We start from the raw sequence: 18838 nt of genomic DNA on the forward strand, positions 1-18838 counted from the left end.
ATCTCCCTCCAGAGTATTGTTGGCACTTTGCTCGTGTAATTCTGGCACGTTTATAAACTCTGGCAGAACGGGTCTACCCTGAGTCCTAATGTGGTTTTCGTGCAAGGAGGTCAACTGTCGACATGATTTTCTCATTCTGTCAACTCCAGGAGTAGTGCAGGGAACAACAGAAACCCCTCTAAGTCGCTTTCATCGACTTGACCAAGGCTTTCGACCTTGTCAGCAAGGATGTGCTCTTTCAGATTCTCCTCAAGATTGGCTGTCCCCTGAAACTCCAGAGTATCATCAAGTCATTCCATGACGACATGTGGGCTACTGTTCAGTACGATGGTAGCTCATCAGAACCCTTCGCTATTCATAGTGAAGTCAAACAAGGATGTGTGTTGGCCCCAACATTATTCGGCATCTTGTCTCTGCTATTGAAGCATGTGTTTGGGACATTGACAGAAGGCATCTGCATGCACACCAGGTCTGATGGGCGGCTGTTCAACCCTGCGCAACTGAGAGCAAGAACAAAGGTGCAAAAGGTCTTAATACGTGACATGCTCTTTGCCAATGATGCTGCTATAACCTTGCACACCAAATAGTAACTACAAACTCTCATGGACCTCTTCTCTAAGGCATGCAAGGACCTTGGGCTTACCATCAGCCTAAAGAAAACAAATATCCTTGCCCAGAACGTTTTGAGACACCAGTCATTACCATTGACAATTACAATCTAAAAGTGGTCCAAGAGTTCACATACTTGGGGTCGACCATTAGCGACACTCTTTCCCTCGATGCTGAAATCAATAGGCGTTTCGGCAAAGCAGCATCAATCCTTGCTCGACTCTCCTTGTGGGTCTGGGAGAATCCAAAACTCGCCATGAAGACCAAGACTGCTGTGTACAATGCATGCGTTATCAGCACCCTCCTGTATGGTAATGAAACTTGAACCATCTACTCCAAACAGGAGAGGAGACTCAATAGTTTTCACCTGTGCAGCCTTCACCACATCCTCGGCATCACCTAGAGAGACAAAGTCCCAAACTCTGAGGTCCTCCCCCGCGCTGGACTTCCCACAACGTTCACACTTATAAGATAATGCAGGCTGCGCTGGCTGGGCCATGTCCATCGTATGAAGGATGGTAGACTGCCAAAGGACATCCTCTATGGAGAACTAGCAACAGGCAAGAGGAACGTTGGTAGACCCCAGCTTCGCTTCAAGGACCTCTGCAAGTGCGACATGAAAGCTTTAAAAATCAACACAGAATGCTGGGAGGATACAACAGATGACTGCAACAAATGGCGAGGTACTCTTCAACACCTAGAGCAAGGCGAAAGAGTGATCCTGTGTCAGTTTGAGGAGCGGAGAGCTAAATGGAAAGCACAGCGGACAGTGGACAACAATTCCACGATGCCCTACACATGCAGCAACTGTGGCAGAGCCTGCTGTTCTAGGATCAGCCTCAATAGCCACAGTCGATGCTGCTCAACAAACCAGTGACTACCAGAGGCGCAGTACCCATGGTCGACCACGACCGATGGAGGCCACACACTGTACTGCTGCTGCAAAAAAAGACTAATTTCCTCACATATGTGAGTGATGATAAACCTCATTGTGATATAGGTCCCTATTCTGTACTGAGAATGGGAAGGGAGAAGAGAGAGCAGAATCATGGCTGGGAAAAGGGCAAGGGAGAGGGGAGAGGGGAGTGAGTGGGAAGAACTAGAGAGATTTTCTGTAATGATCCATAAAACAATTGTTAGGAATCAAATGTCTTGGCCTGGTGTCTCAGAGTCTGCACCTGTGCGATCCCCTATCCTTGGCACTCTTTCTCTGCCACCTGCTCCACACACCTCCAATGGCACTTCCCCTTCACAATTCCCAACACCCTTTGCTCCTGGAGACTTATGAACTCACTCTATGCTCCACGTTGACAAATGCAGTACTGTGCAAAAGTCTTAGGTACCTTAGCTATACATATGTGCCTAAGACTTTTGCATAGTATTGTATATCTTTCATGTATGTAGGTATTCCAAACGAAGACTCACCAATGCCTTCACAACTTTAACATATCATTCCAACTACTATAATAAATAGTTTGATTTATAAAGGTCAATGTGTCAAAAGCTCTCTTTACAACCCTATCTACCTATGATGGCACTTTCAAGGAATTATGGATCTGTATTCACAGATCCCTCTGTTCTGTTGCACTCACCAGTGCCCTAATGCTCACGTATTATTTTTATACTGATTTGTCCTCCCAAATTGCAACTCCTCACACTTGCCTGCATTAAATTCCATCTACCAGTTTTTCAGCCCATTTTTCAGCTGGTTTAGATCTCTCTGCAAGCTTTGGTAGTCTTCCTTACTGTCCACCTCACCCCTAATCTTGGTGTCATCTGCAAATTTGATCATTCAGTTTACATTATTATCCAGATCATTGATATAGATGGCAAACAACAATGGAACCAGTACCAAACTCTGTGGCACATCAATAGTCACAGGCTCCAGTCAGAGAGAACCACCTACTTTCACACTCTGGCTTCTCCCACAAAGCCGATGTCAAATCCAATTTACTACCTCATGTTGAATGCAAAGTGACTGACAATTCTTCACCAACCTGGCATGTGGGAGCATGTCAATGTCCTTGCTAAAATCCATGTAGCAAACATCCACTGCCTTGCCTTCATCAGCTTTCCTGGATTTATGTGAATATAGCAGATATTAATTCAAATAAGAAGCAGTCTTCAGTCCTAAATGTGGATTGTAAATTGAAGTTAAAAGCATACCTTTGCACTGTCTGTGGAGCACAGGGTGGCCCACAGACTAAGAGATATGGTTTGCAAAATAGTGACCATGAGACTTTCACTTATGCATCAGACAAACATTAAGACAATGGTGTTGTGTTAATTCACTTGCATCAAACCAGGCAACAAGGCTAAGTTATTTATGAGGCAGTGATGAGAGTATAAGGGAAGGGAGTGATAATGATAAGGTTTCAGACAGATGATGAATCTGCCCTGGATTATGTGGACCATATAAAGAGTATTTAGGGGTTGGACAATCCAGGGAGGGATGATTCAATCTTCCAGAAAATGCTGAAGAAAGGCCTGAGTTCAGCCCACCAGGAAGCTTTGAATTTGAGGATAGTAGTGGAATTGACTTATCCAGTGTTAGTTTCATGGCTTACAGAGACAGACTGCAGGAGCGGGCAGAGAAGTCATAAAGTGGCTGTATTAAATATAACTTCTGTGATGTCACAGAGAACTTGTTTTGTGTGCCAGCAACTGGGACACCTACCAAGGGACAACCAGAGTAGACATAAAAGGGAAAAGGAGATAATTTGTTGCAGCTGTGGCCTCTCAGGCCACAGTTGGAGGCAGTGTCCTAAAAGGGGAGGGAGGTGTGAGGGTCACGTACCATAGAAAGCTGAAGCCACAGCAGTGCCCTCTCTGTCTGGTCAGACTGCCCATTGGATCATAGAGCTGTTGAGGACAGCGCTCAGGTCAGCCAAACAGCAGGTAGCACCTGAATTGAGAGTAGTGGTCTCCCATGGATATACAGGAAGTTTATTAGTGGCTGGTAATGTGATACGTTAGAGGACACAGGTCTCAGTGTCAATAACTGATCTACCCTTCTCCATGACTAGAAAGATGATTCTCATCACCACTGCAGGGGGTGAAACAATGAGTGTGGAGAGAAGTGAGCCTCAAGTACTTGAGATTAAGGGAGTGCTGCTTCCTGCAGATTTTTGGGTGTGCCCAAACTGTGAGGGTACTGTCCTGATATAGACACACTGAGTAAGGCAGGTGCTATCATAGACTCAGGAAAGGGGTTTATAACATGGTCAAGCCGGGGATACCAACCACGTGTGACCCATAGAGCAGACAACATCATCCAGAGAGAGACAACAGCCCCAAGCAGGGACAGGAGTTGGGACAATGTACATGAATCAAGTCAAGAGGTCCCGAGTGGAGCAGCCAAACACTGTCAAGAAGTGTTAAAGGCAGAGCAGCTGCCTGCAGAGGTGGCAATAATTAAAGTAATGACACACCAGAAAGGGGAGAGAAAGGAGCAGAAAGGGGATGAGTGTGCATATCATGTGGCAAAGTGAGCAACAGAAGACCATAAGACGGCAGAAATTGAAGAGAAAGAAACGACTGAACTGAGTTTAGGAGGATTATACAGAGATGTGAATCAGCAAGGTTGACACAGTGAGGGACTGAGCAACACACAGCAACATATTGCTGATCGGAGAGAGTCTGAGGGAGAGAAGATAGTTCTCCTACAGCTGGATGACCTGAAAAGACAGGGTATACTCTCAGGTGGATAGGACCATGGGTGGTGCTCCGGGTAGATGGTCCCTATATTTATACACAGACCTGGCAATTCAGCCAGTGGAAACACTGGAGTCAGGTTAAACCATATGACTCACCTTCTTGTCACCCTCATGGACAGGACAAGGGAACAAGTCTACCCAGTAACAACGTGACTACAGAGAAGTTAAGTGTTGAACATAAGCCTGCTGTTTTACATCTGACCACTCCTGATGGAAGAAGATCTACAGATGAAAAGGAACAGGGACATGAATGTTGAATAGACAGAGAGTGCATCAGCAGACCATGAATAAAATATTTAAGTATAATGGTAACAGTATTTTGCGATGAAGTCTACTTCTGGAAGGTAGATGATTAGTTAGGTATATAGATAGAAAGATATTGGGGAGGTAGATGGAAGGGGATCCAAGTTATGGCAGAGTCATCAAGTTCCACAACTTCGATGGCAAGCAGACCGAGAAAGAGAAATTGCACACAGTGACCACAGGCAGCCACCCCAGCCTGGAATAGGAGTGGAAAAAAATGAGTTGTGTGCTCTCAGTTGCTGGACCAGAAATCGAAGCGACAGTCTGGGAGGAGGTGCCACTGGGTGATGACCTTGTAGTCATTCCAATAAAGACCACCCCAAACTCTCCTGTAGATCAATCAAAGGGACTGAGATTAATCTAACAATCCACTGTCATGGCAAGGAATATGAACTGTCGCCTTGAAAGTGATATCGTTATCTTACCGGTGCTACTGCCCACAGAGTAACTACTGATTGCTGCTGAGTTAGAGCTGTCGGCGAACAAAGGATTGAATATAAGGATATGATTAAAATGCAATGAGCCAGCAGGGAAGGGGGCTTCAAGCTCATGAATGACAAAGCTGCATTTTAAACACTGTTGAAAATGAGAAGTCAGAAGTCTCCAAGATCACATTTCTGGAGCATTTTATTGCCATCACTGCTTAGTCTTGTAGATAGGCAGTTAAGGAAGATTTAGATAAGATCACAAGACCATAAGATATAGGAGCAGAATTAGGCAATTTGGCCCATTGAGTCTGCTCCACCATTTCATCATGGCTGATCCAATTTTCTTCTCAGCCCCAATCTCCTGCCTTCTCCCCATATCCTGCCTTCTCCTTCATGCCATGACCAGTCAAGAATTTATCAACCTCTGCCTTAAGTATACCTAAAGACTTGGCCTCCACAGCTGCCTGTGGTTAGTAATTGGGGAAGGAATCTGAAGTGAAGGACATTTTTGCTGCCCTACTTAATTAGATCAAGGTTTGGCTTTACTGTGACAGATTTTTGTCCAGGGGCCAAGGGGAGGGTATGTTAGGGAGTATTCTGGAGTTATGTGAATATAGCAGGTACTAATTCAAACAAGAGACGTACGTCATTCCTTCAAGTGGATTATAAATTGCAGCAGTAAATCGAAGTTAAAAGCACACCTTTGCACTGTATATGGAGCATAGGCTGGCCCACAGACTAAGAGACGTGGCTTACAAAATGGTGACCATGACATATTCACACGTGCATCATCCAAACTTTAAGATAATGGGTTGTGTTAATTGGATTGCATCAGACCAGGTAACATGGCTAAATTATTTGCACCATTGTGACTTGTGTTCAGGCTGGCAGATCAGACTGATGTTGCAACTTACCATCAAACATAGTCACAAGTATAGTTGGAGACAATAGCTGATCTATTGTGGTAGCTTGCACAGGCACTAATCGTGGATGTCTGGGTCTCTGGCTTCAGAAGTTTCTAGGATAGCTGTGTTGGTCGGCTTGTCCCAACAGGAGTGTTTGAACATTCAGAGGTGTTTGTCACTGTACATATGTAATTCAAAGGAAGTATTGTCATCATAAATATTGAAGTAAATGACGTCATTGTAACTATTGAAATTGTTTTGAATCATAGGCTGTTACCTTTAGTCTTAAGGATATAAAAATGTGATGTACTTTTGGGTTTGTGAGACTCTATAGCAAGTGTCTCCAGAAGAATGACTGTTTGTTGTGATTAATAAAGACTTGTATATAACCAGCTTCTGTGTCTCTCTGGTGATTTTGATCATAGTCACATCACCACCTATCCAAATACATATACTGGATATCTTGTCTCTCAAAACGCTTTTCAATAATTACCCACTATTGACTTCAGGTTCACCAGCCTTTAATTTCCAACTTATTTTTGAACCTTTCTTGAACAATGGCCTGTGGCTAAGGAAGCTTTAATTACCTCTGCCAGGGCCCCTGCAACTTCTGCACTGGTCTCCCATAAGGTCTCACTTGTCAGGCTCTGGAGAATTACAGTATTCACCCTAATTTACCTTAAGACAAGCACCTCCTCTTCTGTAATCTGGATACAGTCCATTATCTCAATAGTTTTCCCTCAGCTTATAGACTCTGTCCATCTTGTGAGAAAATACAGATGCAAAAAATCAGTTTGAGATCTCCCCATCTCTTTCAGCTCCATGCAAAGTGATCTTTAAGTGGACCAATTTTGTCACTTGCTATCCTTTTATTCTTAACTTATCTAGAGAAGGTTTTGGGATTCTCCCTCATTTTGTCTGCCAGAGCAACCCCATGCCTTCATTTAGCCCTTCTGATCTCCTTCTCGTGTGCTTTCTGAATTTCTTACATTGCTCAACTGCCTCATCTGTTGCCTAAACCTGCTATGCACCTCCTTCTTCTTCTTAATCAGGGCCTTAATATCCCTTAAAAATCAAGGTTCCCCACAACTTTTCATCTTGCTTTTCTTTCTGACTGGAGCATACAAACTCTGTAGTCTTAATATTTCACTTTTGGAGGCTCCCACTTACTTGCTAACAAAATTGGCCTCTTTCTGTCTTAGAATTTTGACTCAGGGACCTGTCCTATGCTTCTCCACAACATCTTCTAAAGATTAGCTTTATTTGTCACATGTGCATCAAAACATACAGTAAAACTACGGATTCGGCAGCGCAGGAGATACAGCAATTGAGCTTGTGAATATGCATGTGTCAGCTAATTATTACTTAATCGTGATAGTATTTAACTCCATACGTCATTGTAGTGCTTGTCGATACTTAGAGCACAGCAATGCTTTGCTGCCTGTTTGCTTTTGGCCTTCCCTGAGAAATTGGACTTTGGGGTCAACTGACTCTGAAGACTAGTGGTATTCGTTTAATGTTAAGATTTTCTTTTGAGCCGCAGTGTAGACTTTGTTTCCCATTTGAAAGTTTTAGTTAATGGCCCTATTTGGCCTAGTGTTTACTGTTCATTTTCCCTTTAATAACACTGTTCACATTAAAGTTTGTGAACTATCGACTTACTTCAGTGTCTCTCACTCCGCACTTGGGCCATATCCAAACCTGGTCTTGACCACACACAAAGATGGACCCAGACAGGTGGACAAGCATGATGGTCTCCACTCTTGGAGTACCTTCAGAGACCAAGCAATCCGTGGGTTATGTCTGGACAACCAAGTACCAGTGGCAGTTCAAGAGAATTAACCAGATAGAAAAATATTTCTTCATGATGGTTGCCTTCGAGCACCAGTTGGAGGGCTTGGGTGGAAAGGTGGATCTAGCCAGTTCCTGGGGTTCGACCATCCAGCGCCTTGATGTTGATCTTTTCGCTTAATTTCTGAGTTGGAAATCCCCATCTTTGAACAAGCAAGAGGATAAGGCATGAGAGAATAGGACCAATCAAGTAAGACTGTGGAAAAGAGTGTATGGAACCAGAGGAAATAGCAGAGGTACTTAATGAATACTTGCTTCAGTCTTCACTACAAAGAAGGATCTTGGTGATTGTAGGGATGACTTGCAGCAGCTTGAGCATGTAGATATTAAGGTAAAAGATGTGCTGGAGCTTTTAGAAAGCATCAAGTTGGATAAGTCACCGGGACCAGAAGGGATGTACCCCAGGCTACTGTAGGCAGTTGAGGGAGGAGACTGCAGAGGCTCTGAAATGATCTTTGCATCATCAATGAGGACGGGAGAGGTTCCAGAGGATTGGAGGGTTGCGGATATTGTTCCCTTATTCAAGAAAGGGAGTAGGGATAGCCCAGGAAATTATAGGCCAATGAGTCTTACTTCAGTGGTTGATAAGTTGATGAAGATCCTGAGAGGCAGGATTTATGAACATTTGGAGAGGCTAATATGATTAGAAATAGTCAGCATGGCTTTGTCAAAGGCAGTTTGTGCCTTCGAGCCTGATTGAATTTTTTGAGGATGTGGCAAAACACATTGATGAAAGTAGAGCTGTAGATGTAGTGTATATGGATTTTAGCAAGGCATTTGATAAGGTACCCCACGCAAGGCTTATTGAGAAAGTAAGGAGGAATGGGATCCAAGCAGACATTGCTTTGTGGATCCAGAACTGGCTTGCCCACAGAAGGCAAAGAGTGGTTGTAGAAGGGTCATATTCTGTATGGAGGCCGGTGACTAGTGGTGTGCCTCAGGGATCTGTTCTGGGACCCCTACTCTTCGTGATTTTTATAAATGACCTGGATGAGGAAGTGGAAGGATGGGTTGATAAATTTGCTGATGATGCAATGGTTGGAGGTGTTATGGATAGTGTGGAGGGCTGTCAGAGGTTACAACAGGACTTTGATAGGATGCAAAACTGGGCTGAGAAGTGGCAGATGGAGTTCAACCCAGGTAAGAGTGAGGTGGTTCATTTTGGTAGGTCAAATATGATGGCAGATATGATCCCATTAATGGGAAGACTCTTGGCAGTGTGGAGGATCATAGGGATCTTGGGGTCCAAGTCCATAGGATACTCAAGGCTGCTACATAGGTTGACTCTATGGTTAAGAAGGCATATGGTGCATTGGCCTTCATCAATCGTGGGATCGAATTTAAGAGCCGTGAGGTAATGTTGCAGCTATATAGGACCATGGTCAGACCCCACTTGGAGTACTGTGCTCATTTCTGGTCACCTCACTACAGGAAGGATGTGAAACCACAGAAAGGGTGCAGAGGAGATTTACAAGGATGAATGCCTGGATTGGGGAGCATGATTTATGACAATAAGTTGAGTGAACTTGACTTTTTCTCCTTGGAGTGATGGAGGATGAGAGGTGACCTGATAGAGGTGTACAAGATAATGAGAGGCATTGATTGTATGGATAGTCAGAGGATTTTCCCCAGGGCTGAAATGGCACTAAGGTGCTTGAAAGTAGGTACAGAGGAGATGTCAGGGTAAGTTTTTTACTCAGAGAGTGGTGAGTGCATGGAATGGGCTGCCGACAGCGGCAGTGGAGGCAGAAATGATATGGTCTTTTAAGAGACTCGTGGATGGCTACGTGGAGCTTAGAAAAATAGAAAGCTATGGGTAAAGCCTAGGTAGTTCTGAGGTAGGGACATGTTCAGCACAGCTTTGTGGGCTGAAGGGCCTGTATTGTGCTGTAGGTTTTCTATGTTTCTATGTTTCTAACAAGAGAGACGTCCATAAGTTTCCCAGCTGCACCAGAATCAATAAATGTCTTTCTTTCCTGTCGCCAAGAGAAATTATGACGTTGGGAACCGGGAGCTTCTGGCTGTCGAGAAGGCCCTGGAGGAATGGCGACAGTGGCTGGAGGGGGCAGAGCATCCATTCTTGGTCTGGACAGATCACAAGAGCCTCTCGTATATTCAGGATGCTAAGAGACTCAACTCTTGTCAAGTCCGGTGGGCTCTCTTCTTCACACGGTTCAATTTCATCCTCACTTATTGTCATGGCAGCAAGAATACAAAGGTCGATGCTCTCCCAGCAGTTTGACGGATCTGAGGCCAATGCCAATCCTGAGCCCATCCTTCCTCACTGGTGTATTGCTGCTCCGGTGATCTGGGGAATTGAGGCAGAGGTGAGGGCTGCCCAACAATCAGAGCTAGGCCCAGAAGGGTGACGTCCCAACCAGCTGTTTGTCTCTGCTGTGGTGCGTTCCAAGGTGTTGGAATGGGGTCACTCCTCCCGTCTGGCTGGACGTCTGCGAATTCAACGGACTCAGGAGTTTATAAAGAAACAATTTTGGTGGCCATCTATGGCCCAGGATGTTCACAACTTTGTACCTGCCTGTCCCACCTGCACTCGGAACAAGATGTCACACCAGAGTCCTGCGGGTCTGTTATGTCCACTTCCTGTGCCCCACCACTCCTGGTTCCACCTCTCAGTAGATTTCATCACTGGTCTGCCCTGTCTAATGGAAACTCTACCATCTTGGTCGTTGTGGATTGATTTTCCGAGGCTGCCCACTTCATTGCCCTCCCCAAGCTCCCATCGGCTTGTGAAACTGCCACACTCATGGTTCAACATGTGTTCTGGCTCGAGGACCACAGTTCACTTCCTGCTTCACATCCCGCTTTCTGCTCTCTTACAGGAGCCACGGCCAGCCTCTCGTCTGGCTTCCACCCCCAATCTAACTGCCAGACTGAGAGAGTGAACCAGGAGTTGGAGACAACTTTGCGCTGCCTTGCCTCTTCCAATCCCACATCCTGGAGCTTCCAATTCGTTTGGGCAGAGATTGCCCACAATAACCTTCACCAGTATGTCTCCCTTTGAATGTCAGAAGGGATACCAGCTCCCGCTCTTCCCTGATCAGGAGATCGACGTAGGAGTTCCTGCCGCTGAACAGCTGATCCAGCGCCATAAGCACACCTGGAGACCAGCCAGGGCTTCTCTGTTGTGCACCCAGAAACAGCATTCCCAGCAGGCTGATCGGCTCCATTGACAGGCAAGGCCATTCATGCCAGGAGAGGAGGTCTAGTTGGCATCGAGGATTCTTCCTCTGAAAGTCAAGAACCAGAAATTGGCGCCACGCTATGTGGGACTGTTTGTAGTGGAAAAGGCTGCCAACAAGGTGTCCTTTAGATTGTGTCTACCAGCATCACTGAAAATAAGTTACTTTACTTTATTGTCACCAAACAATTAATACTAGAGCGTACAATCATTCACAGTGATATTTGATTCTGCGTTTCACAGAATACACCCAGTATTCCATGTTTCCCAGTTCAAGCTGGTTACTACTTCTCCCCTGGCCCCAGTCACCCCACCTCCCCCTCCTCCCCACCTGGTAGATGGCTCCCTTGTCTATACTGTGCGGCGTATCCTGGCATCTCACCAGGTATATGGTAAGGTCCGGTACCTCGTGGACTAGGAAGGGTATGGCCCAGAAGAACGTACTTTGATCCCAGCGAAGGACATCTGGGATGTTCTGAATTTTGTTTATTTCAATGCAAGGAATACTGTAAATAGGCAGAAGACTCATACCATGGATCAGTACTTAGAATTGTGATACTATAACCATTTGTGAGATTTGGTTGCAGGACGAACAGGAATGGCAGCTCATTTTTCCGGGATTCCATTGTTTCAGACATGATTGAGTGGGAAGAACTAAAGGGAAAGGGTGGCATTACTCATCAGGAAAAATGTTACACCAGTGCTCAGACTGGAGACCAGGGAGGAAACCACTGCTCTCCAAAAATCATTGCTGCACATCTAAAGTTTGCAAAAGACCGCCTGGATGTTCTACAATGCTTCTAGGACAATGCTCTGTGGACAGGTAAGACAAAATTTGCACTTTTTAGCAGAAATGCACATTGCTGTGTTTGGAGGAAAATAAATACTACACACCAACACCAAGACCTCATCCCAACTGTGAAGCATGGTGTAAGAAGCGTTGGGGTTCTGCTGCTTTGCTGCCTCAGGGCCTGGACAGCTTGCAATCATTGAGGGAATAATAAATTCAAAACTGTATCAAAACATTTTACAGGATAATGTCAGTGTAGCAGTCTGTCACCTGAAGCTTAATAGACATTAGATAGTGCAACAAGATAATGATCTGAAAGACAAGAGTAAATCAACATCAGAATTGTTTAAAAAGAAGAAAATACATGTTTTGGAATGGCCAAGTCAAATCCAGACTCTAATGCTATAGAAATGTGGAAGGACCTTAAGCAAACAGTTCATGCAAGAAAGCCCACCAATATCCCAGAGCTGAAGCAGCTTTGTAATGAGGAATGACCTAAAATTCCTCCAAGCCAACGTGCAGGACTGATCAACAGTTACCGGAAATGTTTAGTTGATGTTATAGCTGCACAAGGGTGTCACACCAATTACTGAATGCAAAGGTTCACATACTTTTTCCAACAAATGCATGTAATATCGGATCTTTTTTCTCAATAAATAAATGGACAAGTATAACGTTTATTGTGTTATTTATTTAATTGGGGTCTCTTTATATAGTTCTAGGAATTATGTGAAGATCTAACCACATTTTAAGTTATATTTATGCAGAAATAGATAAAGTTCTACACTGTTCAGAAACATCCTCGCACCACTGTACTTGTTATTGAAGGCAACATCCTCAGGAGTACCTTGCACTGGTTGTCTATCCCCTTTCTGTCTCTGGTGGTTACCCAGTTACCCATGTTCTATACCTTAGGTTTAATTGCCTCTCTGTTTCTCCTATCAGTCTATACCTCTACCTCCCTGTCTTTCCACTGTCAATAAGAAGCTGTAATTGGATGCAGCTGTGGTTGTCAGTGAGGCTGGAGGTCTCCCTACTTCCCACAAGAGGAGCACTCTAATGTATTGACTGTCATTCCTAATGCTCTAACTGTGCAATAAATGGGGAAGAGAGAATTTTTATTGCTCCATTGAATCATACAACTTGCAGTATGTTGTCGCATAGCCGCATGGTATCTCTATCGGGAGCAATAGATACAATAGCAATCTAATTTCCCCTAATCTGAGGAAAGACATTCTTGCCATAGAGGGAGTACAAAGAAGGTTCACCAGATTGATTCCTGGGATGGCAGGACTTTCATATGAAGAAAGACTGGATCGACTAGGCTTATACTCACTGGAATTTAGAAGATTGAGGGGGGGATCATATTGAAACATATAAAATTCTAAAGGGATTGGACAGGCTAGATGCAGGAAGATTGTGTCCGATGTTGGAGAATTCCAGAACGAGGGGTCACAGTTTAAGGATAAAGGGGAAGCTTTTTAGGACCAAGATGAGGAAAAACTTCACACAGAGAGTGGTGAATCTGTGGAATTCTCTGCCACAGGAAACAGTTGAGGCCGGTTCATTGGCTATATTTAAGAGGAAGTTAGATATGGCCCTTGTGGCTAAAGGGATCAGGGGGTATGGAGAGAAAGCAGGTACAGGGTTTTGAGTTGGATGATCAGCCATGATCATACTGAATGGTGGTGCAGGCTCGAAGGGCCGAATGGCCTACTCCTGCACCTATTTTCTATGTTTCTAATCACTTGCACTGTTTGGTATTTGTGTTCCCATGCAGAATCTAAACTTCACACTTTCTTTAACCACACTTCCAGCATGTCTCGGTCTCATTCTCTCATCTATTCTAAGATACTGGAGTAAGACCTATAATCTAAACTGATGATCATACTACATTTATAAATGTAATTACATTCAAGTCATGGAATGATACAACATAAAATGATTTCTTTTATCCATTGTGTGTGCTGATCTTTGAGCTCTCAGTTTTACACTAATCCTACCCTAACCCATTTTCTGTTCCCTATATTCCTAACAACTAACCACTGGATTCTACCAATTTCATTTTGGGGATATGGGAGAAAAGAGGAGCATCTGGAAGAAACCCAAGAGGCCATATCCCAAAAATGCCACAGATAGAATCCATATGGACGACAGTACATTTTAGAATTGAACCCAAGTGACTGGAAATGTAAGACAGTAGCTTTAGCAGCTGATTGTAGAAAACAATATTTCTGGTAGTAGGTTCTTCAACAGATTCTGATATCTGAAACGTTAGTAATAACATGCAGAACTCTTGGTCATGTGCTTGATTTCCTACAAAAAGGATAGCGTCAGATCTGCACAGCACAGAACTGGGCCCTTTAGCACACCTCACCTGTATTTATCTTTTTGTTCACTTACACTAATTCCTTTTGTTTGTATCACTCTACTCCTTTCCTTTCAAGCACCTGTTTAAATGCCTCTTGAGCGCAGCAGTTGGCTTGGATTCCATTACCACCTTTGGCAGTGGGATCTAGAAACTAATCTCATTGACTAATCTAATCTACTGTATCTGGATACAGTAGTCCTATTGTAGATTGGGAGTCTGCTTCACTGAGCACATACACTTTGTCTGCCAAAAACAGCAGGATCTCACAGTGGCCACCCATTTTAATTCCACTTCCCATTCCCATTCTGACATGTCAGTCCATGGCCTCCTCTACTGTCGCGATTAGGCTACACTCAGGTTAGAGGATCAATTCCGTCTGGGTAGCCTCCAACCTGATGGCATGAACATAAATTTCTTGAACTTCTGGTTCACCTTTCACATTTCTGTTTCCCCCTTTCACCTCATCTCCTTACTTGCCTATCATCTCCCTCGGGTGCTTCTCTCCCTTCCCATTCGTCCATGGTCTTCTACCCTCTCCTATCAGATTCTCCCTTCTCTATCTCTTTCACCTATCATCTTCCCACCTTTTTACTTCACTCATCCCCCTCTCCTGGTTCATCTACTACATTGTACTTCTTCCTCCCCTCCCTGATCTTCTTGCTCTAAATTTTCATCTTCTTTTCCAGTTCTGATGAAGAATCTCGTCTTGAAACAATGATTGTTTGCTGTTTCCTGTAGATGCTGCCTAGCCTGCTGAGTTCCTCCTGCATTTTGTGTTTTAGTAATCACATTGTGTTGTTTTTTTCTTAAAATCTTATCTCTCAGATCCCTTTATGACTCCTTGCTCACAATTCAAATCAATGCTCTTATGCATCTGATGTAAATTTAATGGGGAGAAAAAGATTTTGTCTATGACATCCACACCTTTCATACTTTTATTTATTTCTGTCACTCATCCCTTTGTTTTGTTCTTGCAAGGAATAAAAAATTAATGTATCCAATCTCTTCCCCTAAGTGAAGACCCACATTTTAAACAACATCCTGGTAGCTCTCCTCTGTAGTCTGTCTATTGCAATCACATCCTGCCTGGTGATTAGAATTTCACAAAATACTCCCAAGTGCAGCCTAATCAGTGTTTTATCAAGTTGCAACATAACATCCCAATTTTTACAGTACTGTACAAAACTCTTAGGCTAGAGAGTCTAAGACTGTAGCACAGCACTGAATTTATCAACGTGAAGCAGAGAGCAAGTTTGTAAATATGGCAGGAGCAAAAGTTGGGAATGGCAAGGTTGGAGTGTTGCAGGAGGGATGCGGGACAGGAGCAGGGGTGATGGAGGCAGGAAGTCGTGCAAGTACAGACATGCCCAACTCTGAGACTCCAAGCAAGGTCATTTGATTCCAAACAATTGGTTTATTGATCATTACAGAATATCTCGCTGATGCTTCCCTCTCCATCCCTCTCCCTTCCCCTTTTTCCAATCGTTATTCCTCTCTCCCTGCTGCCTTCCCATTCTCAGTCCACAATAGAGATGCATATCAGAATCAGGTTTATCATCTCTCACATTTTTAAAAAAATGTGTGTTTTTTTGTGGCAGCAGTGCAGTGCAATACATAAAATTACTGCACGTATATGTGTGTGTGTGTGTGTGTGTGTGTGTGTGCGTATGTGTGTGTGTGTGTGTGTGTGCGCCCATGATTTTTGCACATTTCTTCGAACCTTCTTGTCCCATACTCGCTAATTCATGCCAGCATTACTATAAACTTGTACTTTATTGATGGATGACATTAAGCAGAAGTTGGCAGGCTATTTCCCTGTGAGTATTCAAGATTACCTAAATCCCATTCCCAGATGAAAGTGGTACACCTATATGATTGAGCAATGTAATTTTTCCACTCTTATTACAGCAGTACCAAGGCCTGTTATAGGGCAAGAACAGTAAATGGTTCAAAGGTTCAATTATTATTAAGCATGTATCCTTATACAACTCTGAAAATTGTCTTCTCCAGATATCCACAAAACAAAGAAAGAACATGAAAGTCATTCAGAGAGAAACATCAAACCCACCCCCTTGCACAAAAAATGATGGCATTCGTATCATCAATCATCCCCAAGAAAGAGAGGTATAATTCAATGGAGAACTTCACAAGAGTGCAAAACAGAAAGGTATCCAATAGGATGCATAGGAAATAAACAAGGGTTCAGACCATGTATGAATGATTACAACAGAGAAGCAGAAGAGGAGGGAGGCATGGAGAAGGTACAGTAGAATTCCAAGGATCTAGAAAACGGAAGGTCATAGCTGCAGCACGGAAGTAGCCCTTTGGCCCATTAACATTGTGCTGACCACTCAGGTACCCATTTGAAAATTACTCCGAACCTTACTCATTTTATTCTCCCACATTCTTGTATTCTCTCCCCACTCCAACTAGATTCTACCACTCACCTACAGTAGGGACAATTTGTAGCAGCCGGTTTGGATATGGAGGAGCACCTGGAGAAGACCAATAAGGTCACAGGAAGTATGTTCAAACTCCAAACAGACACTGTCAGTGCAATGCACACACACACACACACACACACACACACACACACACACACACACACACACACTAATGGAGGAACTCAGCAGGTCACCTCCAAGAGTACCATAACCTTCCTGTGGTCTAGGGGCTTGCATGGCTGATGACACAGAGAGTTATGTTGGCAGGAACTTTAGCACTTGGGAAGGTCACTCACACCAAATTGGTCCTAGTGTAGAGGACAGACTGAGAGTGGTTCATTGGTGCTCCAGGTTTGAGGGTTCTTCTCAAGGCTAACAATCCTGACTGGTAAAACAAAATTATTACGGAAACAGCAATGAAGAATCCTTCTGCATCTGAGTGTCATGGTATTCCTGAGTCTCCACCCGGGACTTGCATGACTGACTCTTGTGAAAACCAAGCGACTGACATGATGAAGGAAGTCCCGAACACTGCCGGAGATGGAGGATCTTCATTGCTGCCCTAAACACCAGCAGCAAAACAGATAGGTGCTGTCAACAAGTCAGACAGCATTATGGAAATGAATAAACAGCTGACGTTTTGGGTTGAGATCCTTCATCGGGTCTGGAAAGGAAAGGGGGAGATGCCCGAATAGAAGGAGGGGGATGGGGGATAAAGTAAGAAGCTGGGAGGTGGGAAGTGAAATGTGGAAAAGGTAAAGGGCTGGAAAGAAGGAATCTGACTGGAGAGGAGAGTGGACCACTTGTCTACACCTACCAATCCATGAGCCTCCACATTCAACACATCATTCTCTACAAATTCTGCCATCTGCAATGGGACCCTACACCAAACACTTCTTTATCTCCCAATCTCTACTCTCCACCTTCCACAGAATTCCCCATTCTGTAATTCTCTTGTCCACTCATCCCTCCCCACTATTCTCCCTCTTGCTACTTATCCCTGTAAGCGGCTCCAGCATTACACATGCCCATTCATCTTCTCCCTCACTCCCAAACACTTCACCTGCAAATCTGTTGGGGTTGTCTACTCTATCCAGTGCTCCTGATGCAGCCTCCACTGCATTGGTGAGATGTGACATAGATTGGACCTTCACTCCTATTGCAAAATGCAGGATTTCCTGGTAGCCAACCATTTCAATTCCAATTCCCATTCCCATTCCAATATGTCAGTCCATGATGAGGTCAATCTCAGGTTGGAGGAGCTTATATTCCATTTGGATAGCCTCCAACCTGATGGCATGAATATTGATTTTTCCAGCATCTGGTGATTTCCCCCTCCCCTTTCCCTTTTTGGTCCCTCTCTTACCTTTTCTCCTCACCTGCCTATTACCTCCCACTGTTGCCCCTCCTCCTTCCCTTTCTCCCATGGTCCACTCTTGCTCCTATTAGTTTCCTTCTTCTCCAGTCCGTTACCTTTTTCACCTGTCAACTCCCGGCTTCTTACATCATTCCCCCTCCCCCTCCCCTTGATTTCATTTATCATCTTCTAGCATGTATTCCTTCCCCTACCCCCACCTTCTTCTGGCATCTTCCTGTTGTGACTGTGATCAATGTCACCAGGCAGACCCTGAATCTAGTGATATCCAAGGCTTTGTTCATCACAACAGGCATTCTTATAGAGACTTTCTTGGTAGAGGCTCACAAACCTGAAAGGACAACACATTTTCATACTCCTCAGATCCAAGGTAACAGCAGGTGATTCAATACGGTTTCAATAGTTACAATGGCATAATTGCCTTCAATATTTTGGGTTGATAATGCTTCCTTTGAATTACTATCTACAGTGGGATACACCTCTGAATGTTCAAATAGCTTTTCTGAGATAAACTAATTTGAAGTTTCCTGAATTTATTTACATAGTGTAAATTACTTAAACCCATAGTTTCCTGGATTGCTGAAGGCAATTAACACCATTGTTTTAATGTTTGGCTGATACACATGCAACCACCTCATGGTCAGTATTTTGCAAACCATATTTGTTAGTCTGTGAGTCAGTTTAACAAATTACTACTTGCAGTTTGCAATAAGAACTGGAGACTGGTTCTTGCTTGTATTAATATCTGCTATATTCACATAACTTCAGTATATTTCCTAACCCTTCCCACTTCCTTCCCAGACGCCCTTTCTCATTTCCATAGATGCTGCTTGACCTGCTGGGTGCC

This window comes from Hemitrygon akajei, chromosome 7 (assembly GCF_048418815.1).
Source record: "Hemitrygon akajei chromosome 7, sHemAka1.3, whole genome shotgun sequence".
Classification (NCBI taxonomy): Eukaryota; Metazoa; Chordata; class Chondrichthyes; order Myliobatiformes; family Dasyatidae; genus Hemitrygon; species Hemitrygon akajei.